This window comes from Opisthocomus hoazin, chromosome 15 (genome assembly GCF_030867145.1).
Source record: "Opisthocomus hoazin isolate bOpiHoa1 chromosome 15, bOpiHoa1.hap1, whole genome shotgun sequence".
NCBI classification, from domain to species: domain Eukaryota; kingdom Metazoa; phylum Chordata; class Aves; order Opisthocomiformes; family Opisthocomidae; genus Opisthocomus; species Opisthocomus hoazin.
The window spans coordinates 24,592,414-24,608,004 of record NC_134428.1 but is presented as its reverse complement, the minus strand read 5'-3'; the positions used below and the strand labels follow the sequence as shown (position 1 = coordinate 24,608,004).

Here is a 15,591-nt window from a genome sequence, read left to right as displayed (position 1 = left end):
AGGCAGGCCACCCCACGCTCATCCTGAGCCGCTGTGGCCACCACGGCCGCTGCTGGCAGGGGAAATGGTTTCCCTGCGTGTGGGCATCCCTGATCGCCACGGTCTGTCACGACAGGCTTTTCCTCCCGCAAAGGTCGTGGGAGATCAGCGAGGGAAAGGCCCCATCCAGCAGCCGAGGAGTTCCCCAGTAACACTAGATGGTACCAGAGCTCCACACAGGCTCAGGCAGCACCCGGCCAGAAAGTACCTCAAAAAATGGAAATTCTGAAGCATGGAAAGCTGAAGATGTAAAGCTGCAATACATGAATATGCTGTTGGCAAAGTAATCGCTTTTTCTATGGGGAAAAGTGGACAGGGGAGTTGTGAATAAAATAAGGACGTTTTCCTGGTGTTCAGGGCAACAAGTGTAATGTAGTATCTGTGGTTAAAAATTACCAGCAAAGAGACAGCGTCACAGCGCCTGGTAGGGAGGCATTTGAAGACAAATTCTCAGGGAGTTCTTCATTACTAGTAATCAATTAAGGAAAATCTAGGAAGTGTTTTAACTTTAGCAGAAACTGCCCTTCAATCATAAAAATGAGGTACATTCCTGGTGTCGTCAATATCAGGAACCACAGAAACAGCTCTCAGAATATGATTGCCTCTTTCTGTGAGCAGCTGCGCACATCGCAACGCGCTGCCTGAAATATTTATACGTTAAAAAAAAAAAAAGTCTTCCTGCAAATGAATATTTATTCCATGAATAATCCTTACTGTCTTCGTAGCTTTCAACACATTTGGGCAAAACGTTTTGAGTTTCTGTGCTTACAATGAAAAATCTAAACCCGACACCTAAATAGGTGGCCTCATTTCAGCTGTGTGGAGCGCTTGCAGTAGAGCCATCGTGTCCTTCACATGGCTGCCCCTGCAGCATGACAGCGCTTTAGCAGCCTCGAGTAACTCAACGCAGCAATCTAGGTGATGAAATGAAGTCTTGAGATAGCAGGGTGAAATAATAAAGGCAGAACTGGCACTTGGCCAGAATCATTTTTCTAAAGCTCCACGCTCGTGTAGAAGTCCGACGCGATGATCTTATGGCTAAATATGGTCAGGACTTCAGCGCTGCGCCTCGTCCAAAACCCAGCAACGCTGGTGTTTCCTCTCTTTCCAGATGAAGGGTTGGCGTCGGCATCCTATTTTTAGTGGTGTGGGTGTAAAACATGTTGGTTAAATTTCAGATCGCCTGAGCTCAGTCTGCTCTGTCATGCCGGGTTTTGTACCCAGACCCAGCAAAGCTCAAGGTCTGGGACTCACATCGTGGGCTCCTGCTTCGTGGTCTTTGTCTTGTAGGTTGGCATTTGGGGTGAAAAGACAGCTCTGCGGCTCCTTCAGCCCGTAAGTCAAACGCAAGGCCCCATCCTGCGCCACAAGCTGTGTGAATTAAATAAAAAAGAGAAAGATCTTGCAGTGAACTCCCACAGTCAGCGCGAGAGGACCAGTGATTAGGGCTGGCGTTCAGTCCATCCCAACGGCCAGCAAGAGCTGGTCCGTAAAGTGCTAGAAATGTCTCAAAACACACCTAAAAACGCAGACAGATTCTTCTGCTCGTGCTTCAGCATGAAAGCAGCAGCTTTCCCATCACCTCACGGCACAGACCACTTCGCCGTGCGCTTGCCTCTGCCCCGTTCTGGGCGAAGGAAGCGGGCGCTCCGTACTGCTGCTCGCTGGGGCCGTGTTTGTCAGCTGCCTGGAACAGGAGTAAGGAGACAGGTGAATAAAGAAGACGGGGATGTATTGGGGCATATCTGGTAACCTCAAAATAAAGGAGTGGAACATAGGTAATAATTCGCTGCAGGCTGGAAGGTGAAACATTAAGGAGGGAATATGCACTACCAGGCATCAGAAAAGCTTCTGCCAGCCATTTCCCCCCTGCCACACGCTTGGTTTATTTGACAGGTGTCCTGGTTTCGGCTGGGACGGAGTTGATTTTCCTCCCAGTAGCTGCTGTGTTTTGGATTTAGTAGGAGAAGAATGTTGGTAACACCAGTGTTTTTCGTTAATGCTAAGAAATCAAGGACTTTTTCCAGTCTCCTGTGTTCAGCTGATGAGCAGGCGTGCCGGGGCCGGGAGCGAGCACAGCCAGGCAGCTGGCCCGAGCTGGCCCGTGGAAATACTCCATACCGTGGACCTCATGCTCAGTTTATGAGTGGGGATTTGCCGCGGGGCAGATTTTCTCTCTTTTCCAGGAGTTTCAACTATATTCTTTTTTTTTTTCCTGGGAGTTTGGTCTTTTTCGAGAGTTCTGTAAAATTTGTGAAGTCTTCGCATTCTGGGTTCCACAATCGCTGCTTGGGGACTGGCCGCGACTCGGTCTTTGGGTGGTGAGAAAACTGTATTGTGTATAGTTTGTTTTGCATATTCATTATTGCTGTAATTAGTATTGATATTAATAATATTAGTGTTGTTATTAGTATTTCCTTTGTTGTTTTCTTTATCTCAACCCAGGAGTTTCTGCTTTTGCCCATTTCTCCTCCCCATCCTGCTGAGGGACGGGGAGGGGTGAGCGAGCGGCTGTCTGGTCCTAGTTGCCAGTGGCCGGGCTAAACCACAACAACTGGGGTCCAGACTGGAACCCCCCTCGGTGCTTCCAGGAGGCCTGACAAGGAGCAGGCTGGGCCAGGTCGGGGCACTACCTGAAGATGCAGAAGACTTCGGGAATGAACAGCCGAGGGCTGGAGGAGCGAGTTTCTATCCACCAGCTCCTGAAGTAGAAGGGGAATTTCTTTCTGACCGCAACAGCAGAGCTGTAGAGTGAACAGACCACTAAAACATGCGTTCAAAAAAATTTTCATGTCCCATTTATATTTACTGCTGCTTCGTTCTGTTGAAAGTCAAAGGCCCGTTTGTACCCGATGAAAGGCTTGGGATAGATCAATTGACTGGAAAAGGCTTGGAGGATTGAAACCTACAATTCCACATGGACAAGTGCTAATCCTTCAGTCTGCTGAGCCCAAGCAAGGTGCCGCAGGTCTTTCCAGGCACTCGGAGCTGACTCACCTCACGGCTCTTGTGCTTGTTTGGCCCAGAAAAGGGTATTCGGTGCTAGAACTGTAAAAGTGATTCTAATAACTGAGCTTCTGGGAAAAGAGTTGTGGTATTTTCTAGCTACCTTCAGCGTCTCCACAGATTCATTGCCTCTGTTAACTTTCCGTGGTGACTTGAAGGCAGGTTCCCCCTCCTTTAATCCTTGAGGTGCCTCCTAGTGCATAGCAATCGGCTGACGAAGTGTCATCTGCTGTATGGAATCAGCTCTGCTCAGGTTTCGTACGGAAACAGGGCTTACGTGATTATAACGTGCGTCTGAGTGAATGACGGGCCCCGTTTGCATCCCGATGTCGCCGAGATGGGAGGAAACCATCCTGGTTTTCCAAAAACCACGATCCAAGAGGAGGGGTTGGGAAAAAAACCACACCTCACTGTGCAGGGGAAGAAGAATGGTAGCAGAGCAAGGAAAACGGGTTAGCTTGGGGCCTGCCTTTGCGGCTCTCTACCTCCGTCTAAATAAGCAACAAGCTTTTCCTTGAACTCTGGTTTTGTGAGGAAATGAGATTTATGCGGTGATAGCCCGTGTATGAGTGCATGTTTCCCCCCCCAGCCCCAACCCCCAGTAATTACTGAATGCTGGTGCCCATTTCAACCAAACAGACAGCAGGTAGACATCCCAAAGGTGACAAGTTCCTACACGTGTTGTGATAAGAGATGTGTGTGTGCCTGAGAGAAACCCTCCATTTATGCCTTCTCCGAGTTCCACCACGATTGGAAAATCTACAAATCCAGGATGAGACGGGACAAAAATTCCCCAGTCCTGGAAAAGCCTTGGTAGCATTCATACCTTTGAGACACCAGAGAGCTCACCCAGGAGAAGATGCCTCAGACGGGGACTCCGGGGTGCCTGGTCAGGCAGGAATTGCTCGGGGTGAAGTATTCATCATGTCCTTTTCCCACGTGCCTTCTCCAGTGTCTACGAAGGGGCAGATGCCTGCTGCAGCCCCAGCACAGTTTGTATGGAAGCCCATCAGCCGTGAGGCACGAATCCACTGGAAACCAGGCTTCGTTACTTCCAGCGCTCACAGGACAACGTGGTTTCTTCGTGCTTGAAAGCAAACAGTTCGTTTAGCTCTCTCCCCTCGTAATTTCCTTCCTTCCCCAAGACCAAATACAGTAGAAATGAGATGCCATGAGAAAGACCATTCTCAGGGTATTTCAGGCCCTGTAAAATGGGCTGGTTTGTTGGCTTTTCAGGGGGACAGCAGCCGGGCCAGGGCAGCAGAATCACAAGGACCCACCGGCGCTGATTCGCCTTCGGCTGTGAGCCAGCCTGCGTCCCGGGCGGGAGAGGGGAGAAGTGGAGATGCTCCCTACCTCGGCACAGCGGCAGCCAAGAGCTCTCCGAGTTAAGAAACAGATGAATATGAACCTCGTTGGAATGCCTTCAAAAATCTGCTAGCACTCTCCTCCCTGCCGAAAGCCGGATAAATCCCCTTCGTATTTCAGGCTCCTAGTGAGACCCTGAAATATTATCAGTGCTCTTTGACACTCTACCTGCCCCTCATCCCACCTGGCTTTCCACAAAACACATTTCCTCTGCTTTCAGGGAAGAAAAAAAGAAAAAATCAGGTTCATTCAAACCCTGACACTTCTCTAGCACTAGGGTGATCAAGTCTCCTCCATTTTATATTTGGTATTTTAATAGGGTTTCCTTTTAGACCTTTAATGAGTTTTTATTCCCCTTTGTATAGCAGACGCTTCAGTCCGACCGACAGTTTTACTCACCCCATGTGGAGTAATATGAACAGTCAGGACAACCTTTTATTCCTGTGGCAAGGTTTGCTCTGCCAACATTTTTCTTTTTGCTCGCAGTCGGGGGGGGGATGTGTTTTGACCCTTTCCTCACCGCCGTTTCACCCATCTTCCAGCTCTTGAGCAAGGACGTTCGCCCCGGTGCAGAGGCAGGAACAAACCCAGCCCTGCTGTCCACGCTCTCAAGCTTGCAGCTCTGTATCAAGAGGAGGGGGGGAAAAAAAACACCAAAACAAAAGCAAATGTGGGCTTTGGCTCATCTGAACAGCTGAGTTTTGTTGCTCCAGCCTGAGCCCAAACTTGCAGGACACTTCATTGCAGCAAACGGGTCGGGCGGGGGGTTGTCCTCGTGCCGCCGGGGAACCCGCGGGCCGCGCAGGTTTGGGGCTGTGCTGGGGCGTTTTGTTGCTTGCGCAGCCCACACGCTGATGAGCAATCGGCTGGAGAACGGGCAAGCTGTGGCTCTGCCCCGTTTTTCTAAATATATCCCAAGCCCAGCGAACAAATCTCATCCTGCAAGGCGTCTCGTGGTCGTGCTGCAAGGGCAGCGGGGAAGGACGCGTGCCCGAGCTGCTCGGGGGATGAGGCAGTCCCCATGGGGCCTGGGACGGGTCAGGAGGCGCCCAGATCCCATCTTCGTTATCCACGGATGGCAAACAGTCAGCAGTACATCACAGGAGGGTTGCTGCAGGACACCTGGCTGGAGTTATGAAGGATTACACACGCCAGGCTGGGCGCTGTGGAAATAAATAAATAGGTGTCAGTCCTGGCCCCCAGATCCCGCTGGACAAACAGGGATGCGATGGGTGACGTGGGGTAGGAGGAGCGCACGAAGGAGGGGCAAAAGGGCAGAGCCACTGGGAGAAACTGGGAACCCAGATGGGCAGACGGGTAGGGGCCAAGCCCCCCGCTCCAAGCGATCTGCGGGTATCAGCGTTCTCCAGCCACAGGGATGCACGGCAACATTTTTAAAAGGCAAATTTTGGGGTAGAGGAGATCGGCATGCAAATCTGTGAACGCTCTCCTCGTCGTTTCGTTCTGCATTTGGGAGCGGGGCACTATCCAGGTGCCTTCTGCGAGGCAGGCAGCGTGGTTTCAGGCATTTCTTGTGCTTAATTACACAGGTCCAATGGAGTCGCATAATTTAAAAACATATGCCATTAAAGGTTACGTATTAAGTATGGCCTTGGTTTTTTGATGTTGCAGAGGGCTTATACTCATCTGCTGAGAATTAGGAGGTTATTATTCTGCGGAAGCTAATCCAAATTGCCTGTTATCCATAGGCAGAAAATTAAAGGAATATTTAAGCCCATTCCACAGATTACAAACTTGGTGGCATAGCTCTGCAACCAGTAGTATTAGTATCTTGCGTTTGATAGTTGCCAATAATTTAAGTCAACTGTTTAACATCTGGCATTACTATATGATGTCTGGCTTAAGCTGTAACCTTTTTTTTTTCCCCCTGCTTTTAGAAAAGCTCTTTCTGCTTTGAGAGAATTTTGATTACTAAAGCCCTTCCTAGGACAGATTTATCCTGTGATTTAACATTTTGTGATGGAGTCTCATTTTGAATCAGTAGAATAATTGGCAGTGACTTTAGCATTAAACTGATTCATGATGTACATCCAGGCCCTTAAATAATTTAACATTATTGTCTTTACAATCGAAGCCCCTTTTTGCCCATTAAAAAGGATTGGAAACAGCCTAGTGATCTGCTTTGATTAAAAATAAAGCGCAGGGGATTGGTAACGATTAGGGATGCTCAGCCTTCCCCTCGGGGTCACCCTCGGCTGAAAGGCACTGAGCACCGGCTGACCGGACTCACCAGCAATACCAGAGGCTGCATCGCCCGCGGGCGAGGGATTTGAACGGCCTCCGTCCGAGCGACGAACAGGAAAATACTCCAGCCATGCCACCAAGCACTGGCAGCACCTCTTCGCTGGCCGAGCGGTGCGGTCCCGGTCCGTGGTCCGGGAGCAAGGCGCACGGCCGAGGACGGCGTGCGGCAGAGCTGCTGTTCTCTTCTTTTTGGAAAGCTCTTCACTGCGATCACTGCATCTGGGCAAGAAACGTAGAGAGAGCGTGAGAGAGATCTACAGCTCTCATCACCACGGAGGGTGAACAAGGAGCTTTGGGTAAAAAGTAAATGTAAATGGGCCCAATCCCGTCTCTTTTGACATCAGCGGCCGTTGCCGGAGCCCGGCTGTCACCTGGGGAGCGGGTCCCCGGTGGGAGCCCACTGGTGAGCCGGGTCCCGAGGAGCCCCGCCGCCGCAACCCGGGAGAGGAAGGCTCGGCGCTGCGGAGCCTCGGCACGCCAAATTAAAAGCTGTCCGTTTCACACTCCACTCTTCCCCGGCCTTTGGCAGGGGCTATGATATAACAGGTTTTGCATAGCTGCTAGACATCTTCCTAATAGTATCCCCTGTGAATTCTAAATTTCAGTCACAGCCTCTAAATTTTCATTAAGAGCAGTCACACAGAGAGAATGATGGATTAGATTTTATTGTTGGAAAATCTCCAGATAAAATTAAAGTGCTTCTTTCTTTTCTGAAACCTTTACCTTTCCCCTGTGGTGCCCTATAAATAAGGTATCAAATAATGTTTATCCTTTTGAATTCTGCAATCTTACATGTTTCATGCTTGCTCCTGACCGCTTTCCTGCCTCTTCAGGGATGTCACTCTTCAGTTAAAGCCCGGGAACAGGCACGCTACCGCGTGGACTTTGCTTTATTGAAAAGCAGCCTGAGTTTGTGTCCCAGCAGCATTTAAGAGACTTTGCTTCAGCCCAGGTACATATTTGTAAATACCGTGTTGTCTCCTTCCCTTTCCTGGAAGTCTTCCTTTCATTTCCTTCCTCCTTCCCATCCGATTCCTTCTGTCCTTTCTTTGTTCCCTAGCTCTCCATCGTCTCTGCGCACATCGAATCTCTCCAGCTCGCAGACCGATGAGGCACCGCTTCGGTATCTGCCGCGATCACGGGGCCCGGGCTGAGGCACTTTCTGCTGGGAACCAGCCGCTGCCTCCCATAGCCAAACCATGATAAGTGGTGTCCGCTCCCACTGCCCCTGGCCAGCAGATTTTTATAGCAGATGTTGTTTCTTCCTACAGTGAAAAGGAGGAAAAAAAAGTATTCTTTTAGGACAGAGGTCTTAAACGGTTTTAGATGCTTTTAGTCTTCAACTAAAAAGCAAGAACCCCGCAGGCAGTTGGTAGGAAGTGTTCAAGAGCTGGTAATGCTGGCATGATTCATACTGGTGTCAGCTCGTTTAAATTAAATTCCACGGGGATTTATCCAGCAAAGGCTCCGAACAAGTTTTAGACAGCATCCCCCACCCCCACACCTCTCACTTCACAGCATCTTAAATTAATGCAGTGCAGAAAGGCCAGGACCGCGCCAAGACGAAGGGTTAGCCGAGAGAGGAGCCTTCTGGGCTCCCAAACGGAGGGAAGGGTCCCCGCTGCCCACCATGAGCACAGGGAATCAACACCCATACCCAGGGGAGGGAGACAAGCCCTTTTTCTGCTGAAGTAACACGAGTCAGCATTGTCGATGGGGGTCACTGCGCCCTGGGGTGGGAGTTGGGGTCCCATGCGGGGACTCGGCTCTGGGCAGTACGCGAGCTGAGCTCAGAGGACGGCCCGTCCCCTCGGCAGGGCTGCAGCCAGCAGCAGGGTTCCCCCCATCCCAGAAGGCTACGTCTGGCCCCACCAGCACTGCGCAAGCGGGTCGCTCCGGGGCTCCGGCAAGCCAGCAGTATATTGCATTTCCAGGCCGGTGGGAGCTCCGGAGCCGGGTCAGGGCTCCCTTGCCAGCCTCCCAGTGCCTCTCCTGCTGCTCTTTCCCCACGGCACAGGCTGTTTCGATGGGATGATGGGTCACTCCCACCATTTCGGTACGTTTTCCTCCTGATTTACCCTACTTGGATAGGAAGATCATCCGCACTGTCAGAGAGCCAAGCCAGTCCCTTGTCTCAAAGGTCCTCCAGCCCACATGGATCGGCCACGACTCAGCTCCCTCGATGTCCCTCCTCTCTGCACAGAGAAGGTGGAAGGATTTCCAAGAGGAACAACTTGCCCTTCTTCTCCTTATAATGCCTCCAGTAAGGAGCATGCAAAGGCCCTATCAGCACAGGTAATCTGTGGATGTCAAGCTCGTTAAAATCATAAGAGTTTGACTAATTTGCACTAATTGGGCATCAGGCCCTTGGTTTTCACTCCAGTTTTGATTAGCTAACACACACCTGGAGGCTGGTTAACAAAGTAAGGACCCCAGGCTGAGCCTGCCGGCATCCATGACAGTTGCCTTTATAACTATTTTCCTTTTTAAATAAATTTCTGAGAACTCTTCTCACACCGGTGGAAAAATCATACATGGCTGGGAAACAAACAGAAAAGGATCCGAGTCTCATCCTCTCTGCTGCATTTTAATGTCATCCCAAAGGAAGCGACGCTGCCTTGGCCACTTGCAGCAAAGGAAAGAAAACTCGTGGAGTTTATTGGCTACTTTTATTGGTTTGTCTGTGCCACGTTTCGCAGGCAGCTGTGCCAAGAAAACACCGCGGCTTTCCAGAGACGAGGCCTCAGAGAGGCAGAGGTAAGCCCAGGAGAAGAGTCAAAAGCTGGAAAGAGGAACCTTGTAAATTTGGTACCAGCAAGGATGGAGGGGTGCCAGAGCTGACCAAAATCTGCCATGAAACGAGTCAGATCGCAGCCTTCCCTTCCCTGCGCAGAAGTCGCAACGCCCACAGCTGGGAGAGCGGCCAGTGTTATTTTTGGGCAAGATTTATGCAAGTTCCAAGCTGAGTCTCAGCAAAAAGGAAGCGAGGGGGAGAGATGGAGGTTTCTTTTTAAGAGAGATGTTGGAAAGACATGAGAGTCATGAGAAAAGAGCTAGAGCACCTACTCTGGGGCTGAATACCTCTGGGCTGGACAGACCAGGGACAGACCACCGCAGACCAAGCATGGCTGTCCCCGAATAGCTCCTGAGCCGCAGCGATGAATCTGAGGAAGAGCTAAACCAGGCTCCCCACGAGACCTGTCCCCAGGTCCTGCCCATGTCCTGGGTGCTGGATCACGAGGCCACAGTCCTATACTGCAAATACAATTTAGCTGAGCAGAGGAAGAGGCAGGATTGCTTCGGTCGCTTCCTAAAAGGCCAATCTCCATGGCCCCGCTGTGGGACGGGGGAAAGCAAAGGGCATGGGGAAGAACAGGACCTTCAGCTCCATTTTCATTTGGGAGAGACAGGTTTTAAATGCCATGAATGATAGATAATTGGCAGTGTCTTGGATTCATGAAGTCACTGAAAAGCAAAAAAAACCCACCCCGTTTTCGATGCCTGTGGTAGGGATCCAGTATTGGGTTATACGTGACTCAGGCGAGGACCGTGCGATGGCAGGGCGTGCTCGGAGCCGGGAAGCGTGCCCGCGGGCCAGCAGGCTTGGCAGGGTGTTTCGCAAGGATCGGCTGGACACCATCCTACCCTCGCGCTGCTGGTGAAGTCATCGTGGCTTTGGGCCCCCCTCCTCGTCCCGCTCCCGAGAGGACAGGGTAGAGCAGCTGTAGCTCAGCGCAGCAGGCAGAAAACCATCGTCTTCTCGCCTGCGACCTCTCTGGGGCCCCGCGCTCGCAGGCAGGCACTCGGAGGAGAGGGCTGCTCTGCCTGGGCTCAGCTCTTCACCTCCCGCCTTGTGCCAAGTACACACAGAGTCGAGCAGCGCAGCTGAGCTGAGAGCAGTTCCTCGCTGGAGGATTTTGCTCGCGGATGAACGTGTGTGGGCAGGTCCTTCTGGCTGCCGATCACCCCCGCATAGGAAACCAGAGGTACCACAGCTCTGGTGCGTGCTGCGAAGGTGGATGTCTTATGATAAGAAGGAAGCACTTTTTTTTCACTACCTGGTTGTTCCTGGTGTTTTGCATCTGTTAGGCACATCACCCCTTAAAAAGAGGTCAATGAGGGCCAAGGGGCAACGGGCACAAACTGAAGCAGAGGAAGCTCCAGCTGAACATGAGGAAGAACTTCTTCCCTCTGAGGGTGACGGAGCCCCGGCCCAGGCTGCCCAGGGAGGTTGTGGAGTCTCCTTCTCTGGAGATATTCAAGACCCGCCTGGACAAGGTCCTCTACAGCCTGCTGTGGGTGACCCTGCTTCAGCAGGAGAGTTGGACTAGATGACCCACAGAGGTCCCTTCCAACCCCTACCATTCTGAGATTCTGTGATTCTGAAGTGCGGACCGGCTGCTGCTGCCTGGAAACCCTTACTGGAGTTTGACTGGAGTGCTCCTTGACGGAGCCCTGGCCCAGGCTGCCCAGGGAGGTTGTGAAGTCTCCTTCCCTGGAGATATTCCAGCCCCGCCTGGCCGCGGTGCTGTGCAGCCTGCTCTGGGTGACCCTGCTTGGGCAGGGGGTTGGGCTGGGTGACCCACAGAGGTCCCTTCCAAACCCTACTATTCTGTGATTCTGTGAGTCTGCGTGGGTATGCACAGCTCTGCATCCCTGTGGCCCTGCACTTCAAAACTGCCTCATGCAGAGGCTCAGTTACTCTGAAACCATCCCATGCTTACAGAAAGAGACCCAAAGCTGACAATTCCAGAGGCTTTGTCCACCGATCCTGTCACCGGGACCATCAGGATGGCAGCCTAGCATGGTGTAGGTTCACCAGCATCAATAAGCTGTTGACCATACCCATGCACCCCATCCATCATCAGCTTGGGTCCTCCGCCTGCCCGCACACTACCACGGCTCAAGACCCCAGGGAAATGCCATCCCTACGCGGGGAGGTGCTGGCAGCTGCAGGAGTCTGGTGGTCCCTTCTGGGAGCAGGACATGCAGGGTCACAGCAAAAGTCCCAAGAAACCCCGGGGATTATGGAGGAATCTCGATGTTGTTTTGCCAATATACCTTAACTTTCTCTGGCTAATTTTAATCTCAGGCACACTGCGATAAGCCTCAAGACATTACCCTGAAAGAAGCAGCTAGCTCAAAGGACACGTGTGACCTTATCTTCTCCGTGCATTCATTTGAATAAATCTGCTCCAAAGCTACTTTACATAAAGCCGTTGAAGGACAAGCTCTGGCCCAGCCCCAGGGCGTCTGTCTTATCAATGAAGTCTACGGGAGGCTTTTAACGGACTCACAAGGGCACCGGTGTTGCCCTTAGGAAAATGCACTGAAAGTCGAAACCCCGGGATGCCATTCCACTCGCACTCCACCAAACCATCCCTCCTTCCGTGCTCAGTTTTCCTCTTCATAAAACTCGAGCAATTAATACTGAGTAACCGCTGAGGGATTTTACCGGTCTCGGTGAAAGATTTGTTGTTTACTGAGACGGGGAAGTTTAACTTTGAGAACATCACGTGAAAGCTGTTGTGAGCGCAAAGATTTAAGAACATTTTTATCACATTGAAGCCAACTGGTTTGCGGCAATAAGGAAGTTATCTTCAGGAAAAAACACCAAATTGATGTTATATGTAGGTTATTAGCCGGAGCAGATATATCGTAGTTTTAGTACAGAGATGTGTACAAACAAAGACCAAAACTCAACCACGTACCCATATATCAGTAAGAACAAATAGCTTTGCTAAGGAACTCATTATGGAATTTTGGAAAGAAAACCATTTTGAGGAAAACCATCCCAAAAATGTACTTCTAATTTTTTTTTTCCTTCATCCAAAATGAGGTTCCGATTTTTACCAACAACAATAATGTTAAAAAAGATCTGGATTAACTCGAAAGCTATTTCACTTTCACTCCATTTCTTCTGCCCCTCCACAGGGAAATCCTCAGTGCACAGTTTCCAAATGTTAATGAACAACAGTCCTTTCTCTGTACCTTTTAGGGCCCGATTCACCGTGATCATCCATAAATATTATTTTAAAAACTTTCCCGAGGAACTCCCGGGGGCCATGAGAGCAGCCGATGTCAGGAAATGTCAGATATGTCTCCCTCTCCTCCTTGAGATGCTGGTAGCATGGCTGGAAAAGAACAGATGTGTTAAATGCTCGGAGATTTACAGCCCCCCCCCCACACGGGAACCATAAAACGACAATTTGTTCAATTTCAAAAGCAGACCTCTGCCCGTTGCAGGACCTTTCATCACTGTTTATAAAGCTGGGCTTAAAAAGACCAGGATCTTTTATGATAAAATGGACACAAGGTTCATTTTTCAACTGTTGCAATGCCTAAAAAATGGAGATGTGTGGTGCCAGAGCGGGGAAGCAGGCTGGCCGGATCCTGCCCCGGGCTGGCTCCTGTCTCTCTTTGGCATGGGGGTATCCCACAGTGGGCAGGTTTCAGGTAACGGGGCCAGGAGGGGCTGGAAACCCCGGTTTAGCAGATGCAACGCCATAGCAGGTCTGCTCCCAGATTCTTGGTGTGACCCTCAGGTGAGCCCCGACGGACCTCGTACCTCTTCCTCACCTCCAGCGGGCACTGGGAGGATAAAAATCCAGTCACAACTGAGAAATGGTTTGGTGTCACAACATGACAGAATCAGTCCTACCTACCAAAACCCGGCCTTGACGAAGGTGTTTGCACAAACACCGGAAGACCAAAATCACCAGCTTGCCTCTTGTTCTTGACCTAGTTCCCCCATCACCTCCGCATCTCAGATCAGCCTTCAGGTAGCCAACACCTCTTTCAAGAGCCGGACACATCAGCAGCCACGGGGCAAAAGGAGATTTTGGCATCTGACTCGGGTGGTTCCGTCCCCTCCGCGGAGCCCACAAGCCTTTAGCTGTGGCCTCAGACTCAAGGTGGCCCCAGACCAAAGCGCTGGATCACTCCACCTCCCTCCCACAGCCCTGGGAGCTCCGCAGGGTTGCTTTGGCTCCGAGTGCTGAGCTGGGTCCTCCTCTGGCATCCCAGCCCTGGAAACCATGTGAGGAGTGAAGCAATGCTACCCACGTAATGGATGAATAAGAGCAGAGTTCTGCATTTATTGCTTAAGTAGTTTGAAGTGATTGTAAGGGAGCCAGATTTATTTCTTATATACAGTGGTGGACTTATTAAACTTCCAGATTTGCTCTTTAAGCTGTCATTTGGGGTTTAATTGCTGAATATAACTACCTGCTTCTAGAAGGCTGCCGCGGAACAGCCCTCCTTCCACACGCCGTCTTCTTCTGAGGGTGACGGAGCACTGGCCCAGGCTGCCCAGGGAGGTTGTGGAGTCTCCTTCTCTGGAGATATTCAAGACCCGCCTGGACAAGGTCCTGTGCAGCCTACTGTAGGTGACCCTGCTTCGGCAGGGGGTTGGACTAGATGACCCACAGAGGTCCCTTCCAACCCCTACTATTCTGTGATTCTGTGATTCTTCTGCGCCGAAGGAGAAGCTCCCCAAAAGCACAAAGGGTTAAAGCCTTGGCCTGCCCGGTCCAGTCCACCTCCTCCTCCCCCAGTTTGCAAATAGTAGAAAGGAAAGGATTAGAGGGGGGAGATTTATGGGCTAGCCCATCACAGAGCCTCAGTTCGCACTTTGATGATGGGGGAACAGCCCCGCTCTAACAAAGGGGCTGTAAAGCATGCCCACCAGTAAACTATCTACTGGGGGGAGCCAAATCCCTCCCTGGATTATGAAGGGCTCTGTGAGTCCTTGGAAAGAAAGGCTGCACCTTTTTTATTGCCGCGTTATTAATAAAGAGCTGGTGAAATACTTACTGCTGCTCCGTAAATCTTCTGAGGGCAGGAGGAGGTTGCGCAGACGTTTGGGCTGGAAGGAAGCGGAGGGGCTGTGGGGCTTGACCTACATCCCCCATCCCGACCGTGGCGAGTGTCTCTGGAGTGGGGACGTGGCAGGAGCCCAGCTCTTCTCCCAGCCGTGCTGAGTGTCCACGCCTCTGCGGGGAGACGGGGTCGGTGCCCTGAAGTCCCCCGAGATGTCCTCTGGCTGCTCCATCCCCAGGGTGCTGCGGCAGAAGCTGTGCAGGGAGAGGTCCCCAGCCTCGAGGCACAGCTGGGACTGGGTGGGATGGCCCCATGTCCACAGGGCTGGGGAGCAGCAGGTGCTGTGGGGACAGATTCTGGAGATGCAAACAAAACTGCCTTGCCAAGGTCCCACAAGAATCCAATACTGCAATTCATAACTAGAACTCTCGTCTAAGCCCGTGCAGCTCTGCTTTGAACACCTTCAGACGCAGCAGCTCCTTGGGCTCGTGGTAGCTCACCCAACGGGGACAGCCCGAACGACCTTTTAAAACAATTTTTCATTCTTCCACAATTTTTTTTTTTTAGCAGGGAGGGAGGAATTAATGGACAAACAGAAGTACTGCATTTAAAGTGAGAGATGGCAAAACCCCCCCAGTCTGCTGGTGTTGAACACGGGCTCAAACCAAACCCTCTTCCATCAGACCTGGGTTTACAGGCGAGGCTGAGAGGAGGGGACAGCTCGCGCTTCAGCACGGCTGATGTGCTGATGAGACTGTCCCAGGCCGGACACCCAGGACCTGTGTCCACGCCACGAAAGGCGTTGGCTCTCCCATACGTCCTATTCCGAAACAGCGATGAGAGCCCTGCTTGCTTGAAGGCGACCGCAGGAGCGGAGAGAGGACGTCGCCCATGGTCTGCTCTGCCCAGGGCTCAGCTTCCCCGCGTTAGCACCTGCTTGGAACCAGCATCCCCAGAAAAGCCCAGAGCGCCGTGACCCGGGGGAGCTGGCGGCACTTTAGAAAAAGCAAAAAGAAACAAACCCTCCTGACTACCAACAAAACCCAACCCACGACAACAACAACAACAAAAAAGTTTCCTTCCTAATTTCAG

The 15,591-nt window shown here is 51.4% G+C and overlaps 1 protein-coding gene across 1 annotated transcript in view; it reads right to left on the bottom strand.

Annotated features, from left to right (window-relative positions):
* Positions 1-6,830: 6,830 nt before the first annotated feature.
* Positions 6,831-15,591, bottom strand: part of LOC142363321 (uncharacterized) — a 46,544-nt gene continuing 37,783 nt past the window's right edge. The window contains exons 15-17 of the mRNA XM_075436992.1: positions 12,670-15,494; positions 7,471-7,943; positions 6,831-6,897 (exon numbers count right to left, since the gene is read on the bottom strand). The gene's annotated coding sequence lies outside the window, so the exon portion shown is untranslated. The remainder of the gene's footprint in view (positions 6,898-7,470; positions 7,944-12,669; positions 15,495-15,591) is intronic.